Below are 4,333 nucleotides of genomic sequence, written 5' to 3' on the forward strand. Positions count from 1 at the left end.
CTGAACAACCCATCCCTTGCCATGAGCATCCTTCCTTCAACACCACAGACGATACTGAGCACCGCTTCCGAATGACTTTTCGGTTATCACGGCGTACTTCTACTGCTGTGGCTACAGGAACCAAGAAAGCCAGACTCCGGCGCGTGTAGCGTGGATATCTGAGTTCGCAGACGCTCAAAACTAACCGGAGAAGAAGTCTCTGCTAATTGTGGAGGATACTATTAAGCGTGGCCCACGAGTTTATGTGGTATGAAGGGAAGGCAGGCGGCGGCACCAGAGCAAGGGGAGGGGCAGGGGAGTGCTCCCGCGGTCCTTCGGCCAATCAGAAGGCTGTAGCGGCGTCTGGGAGGCGGGCCCTGATGATATCATCAAGCACGGTTGCCCGGGTGAGGTCTTAAGCTTTGGGGAGAGAGTGGGCGGAGGCCCACAAGAGGAAAGTCCAGGTAGAGCCGGGAGGCGAGCTCGCGGGCTCTCGGCCAATCAGGGAAAGCTGGGCGGGGCCCGGGGTTCCTGCCCAGGGTGCCCGCCCGGGACTTATAACTGCAGAGCTCTGCGCGGGAACGCTACCCTAGCGCAGAGTGAGGAGCTGCACGCACCGGGCAGTTGTCTCTTAACTGTGTTCACGTCTTCAGGTGAGGACCAGCGGCCCCTCCGGGAGCCAGAGGAGGCGAACGCCCGGGGGCTGCGGGTGCGGTGTGTCGGGTCTTCGCACGCTGGAGGGGCCGGTGTCCGGCTGGCCTTGGAAATCTGCGCTGCCACAGGGTGAGTCTGTGCTTCTGTCTTCCTGCCGCATCTTCCGCCCCGAAGCCGGATCCCCCGGGGGTGGGGCGGGGAAGGCCGAGGGAGTGGACGCCCAGAGCCGACCCCGCCGCCGCGGTAGCTACAGCTCCGAGGCTGCGAAGACGAAGCCGCCCCTCTCTCCCTCCCCCTGGAAGCCATTAGGCTGGGCGCCCACAGCGGTAGTCATTAAAAGATGTATGCAAATTGCTCCTGAAAGTCAGTGCACCAGCCCTGTCGTTAAGGTTGGTCCTGGTTTCCCTAGCTTTGCAGATTGCAGTCTGATCGCTCAGCAGAGATTTTGGGGTGACCTCGACTGGATGGAGGCATATTCAGGACTCTAGCTGATTGGGCAGCCTCTATTCTACTCTGGGCCCTGGACGGCTCCTACCCCGCGAGGGTGGAGCTAGGCATGCGCAGGAGACCTCTGCTTTCCAGTTTCTAGAATGTCCTATGGTCAGTTCGGGATAAATGGAATGTTTCCGGGGTACCAGGCATTCATCCTGACCACGGACGGCCACGCACCTCTAAGCCTCATGTCCTTGCCTCTGCTTTTGGAGACAGAGAAAGTGGTGCAATAAGACAACTGTATTTGGTCTGTCCAGTTCTGCTCTTGTGCCAGGCCTGATCCTAATTAGTTGTTCATTTCTTAGAGCAGTTACAAGCCAGTGGCACCAGGACCTTGTTGTGAGACATGTCATTAGTTATTTCCTGATCAGATCCCTTCCCTCTTTTATTGTCCTATTGTTTCTCTTTTAGTCTACTGTCTTCGGTCAGGTCAAAATGGAAAGAACCTAGTTCAACTTAAGCCATGCTTTTTATTTCCGGCTCCCTACCCCCAAGTAATAAAACGCCCCCGCCCCAAAGTATTGAATAGAAAGTGAAGTTGCTTAATAACTAACTGGTTCAACCCAGTCCTTAATTTTCTTTTTTATCCCTACCTGCTCTTGGGCTTTTATCACCTCCATTTTACCTTTGATGTCATTTTAAAAGAGTCGGACGTTTTAGCTGCTGGTTTCTAGAGCATGTTAGTTTCTTGTGCATCCTGATTAAAAGGCAGCTACTGCCTGTTAGAAGCAGAGTGATGATGTGGAATTGAAAGTATACTAATAAAAACCTGACTTTTCTGATCTCTCTTGGTATTTTCCTATTGAAAATCAGAAAGTAAAATACACACTGATGGCAAGTGTGAGGATTTTGGGTGTGAGTCCTTAGTTTGAGCATAGTTATGCCAGTTAAGCTTTTAAAAATGTTTTGTTTTTTTCTTTTAGGAAAGACAAGTGATAAGCCAGACTTGTCCGAAGTGGAAAAGTTTGGCAGGTCAAAACTGAAGAAAACTAATACTGAAGAAAAAATACTCTCCCCTTGAAGGAAACTAAGTCACGGGGGTTTCTAATAAGGCCAATCAGTGGTGAAAGTTCAGTAAATAAACTCTTCTAAGTAAATTTTGTGACAAAGTAAGCAATAATTAGAGTAGCATTGTATTTAACAAAATAGCTAAAAATATGAAATTGTCTTCTGACTTGGATTATATAAGCGATTCTTACATAATAGGCCCTAGTAGCAATGGGGGGACAAAACACCTAGTTCCTTCTTGGAAAATTACTAATACCACCTTAAAACCTATCTTGAAACATCGGACATAGCGCTAGAAAAATCTCAGTTTTGTCCACTTGGTGGTTGTTTGGCATTTTTCTGCATCTAGCAGTTGGGGTCCATGATCTGATCCCTAAAGAACCAGGTGAACTGTAGTTTTTGCTTCCTCTGCCTGATAAGAAGATGAGGTGGAAGTGCAAGTTTAGATCGTGGGTATACTCAAGGCTCCCAGGCTCAAGGGAAAAGTTTTGTTTTCTGGAGTTACAGCCTGCTGGAAAAAGTATATTCACAAAAGCTAAGGGGCGCTTTTTGTCATGACATTATATTTGAGGGTTCCAAAGTTAGTTAAATTTGTCTGAAAGGATATAATTTCTTAATTGTATAGTGATAGATAAATCTGAAGAAAATGCTTAACTAGCTCCTCAGTCTCAGAGTAATCTATGGAAAAAATGGTAACACCGTAAGTCTACCTCTTGTGGAAAAATTACAAAACAGCTGATATAGATTCCAGTGAATGTTCAGGGGATTAACACGCACCCAAAGAAACACACTGGCACACACACACACACAGCTCACTGTGAGAATTTGTGAGCAGTGCTTTGGTGTTATAACTTTAAAGCATGTATGGTAACCTCCCATTGCTTGGCAGGGAGCTCTTTTTGAAGAAACTGAACTTAATCTTAGGAAAACACCCTCTTAATAATTTATCCCCCCCCCCCCAGCTATCCAGCAGGAGAAAGAATGTATCCAAACATCATAAACCGAGGGTCTCCTTGCAAGAGCAAATTTGAGCATGACCTGCATGTTTTGGTTATAGGCTTGTTTTTTGTAAAGTAACATGTTTGTAGAGAATTTAGGTATCTTTTTCTGTTCTCTCACCCATACTTCCTACCTCAGAGGTCAGGGTTAGCCAACGCTCCATTACTTTCATTTTAAAACACCCATTGGTGCACAAATTCCAGATGGTTGATGCTGTCAGTAGTCTCACCATCAATGACCTTTGTGTTTGTAGCCCTTGCACTCCCTACAGGATAAGCCACATTTAACTTTCCATAACGGGTGCCTCCATTGCTCCATAATCTTCATGAAGTTGTATGCCCTAGCAACTACTCACAGTTTATTTTTATTTCTAATTTGACAATAAAATAATGAATATAATCATTATTTTGAGGCTCTTGTGGTTTATTCTTGGTGGTTTTGAAATGAATGCACATGTACGAGGATACTCTTTCCAACCAAAGAGCATGGTTTAAGGAAAGCTGCTTTAGCAGATTATTCACATGGGAAATGCCCTCTGTCAGGTCCCGAGGGTCCTGATGGAGTATGCTAGATGCTTTTTCTCTCGAGTTGAAATCATAGATTTAGGGAGCCTTTGAAGCAGAGGTAATATGGACCAATTCCCTTATGCCATAAAAGAGATGAAATGAAAACATAAGGCCTTAAGTGATCTGCTGAAGGTAAATAAGGTTTGCAAATCAAGCTGGGCTCTCTTGCCTCCTAGAAAGTATATTTCAATTTAATTAGAAGGGACACCTGAGGCTGGGGTCAGATGGGGAAGGAGACAGGAGTCACTTGGTAACATGCACTGTGCTAAGCACTTCATGTATTCTATTGAGTATAAACTCAGATATCTAATATGTGCTAAAGACCCATAACACTGCACTTCTGGTATGGCTGTTGTACTGAATGGGAATTTACCATTTTATGAGTCAAGGATTATTAATGTTCACAGTGAGCTTAAGGAGAACATATAAATGGGCACGGTCCAATCCCTGTCCTTAAACAATGCATTTATCACTTTCAGATCAGTTTTCAATCTCACCTATAAACCAATCAATTAGAAAGGTGAACACCTGGATACAGAGTCCCAATGTTTAGTTAGTAAGGTGCCAGAATGCAATATACCAGAACCGAAACAGCTTTTCAAAAGGGGGATTTAATAAGTTACAGGTTTACAGTT

At 45.6% G+C, this 4,333-nt stretch overlaps 1 long non-coding RNA gene across 1 annotated transcript; it reads left to right on the forward strand.

The window, feature by feature from the left end:
* The first annotated feature begins 319 nt into the window (after positions 1-319).
* Positions 320-2,925, forward strand: LOC143670174 (uncharacterized). Its single transcript, XR_013169293.1, has 3 exons — positions 320-443; positions 633-762; positions 2,049-2,925. It is a non-coding gene; the product is annotated as an uncharacterized LOC143670174 (long non-coding RNA).
* The last annotated feature ends 1,408 nt before the right edge of the window (positions 2,926-4,333 follow it).

This window comes from Tamandua tetradactyla, chromosome X (assembly GCF_023851605.1).
Source record: "Tamandua tetradactyla isolate mTamTet1 chromosome X, mTamTet1.pri, whole genome shotgun sequence".
NCBI classification, from domain to species: Eukaryota; Metazoa; Chordata; class Mammalia; order Pilosa; family Myrmecophagidae; genus Tamandua; species Tamandua tetradactyla.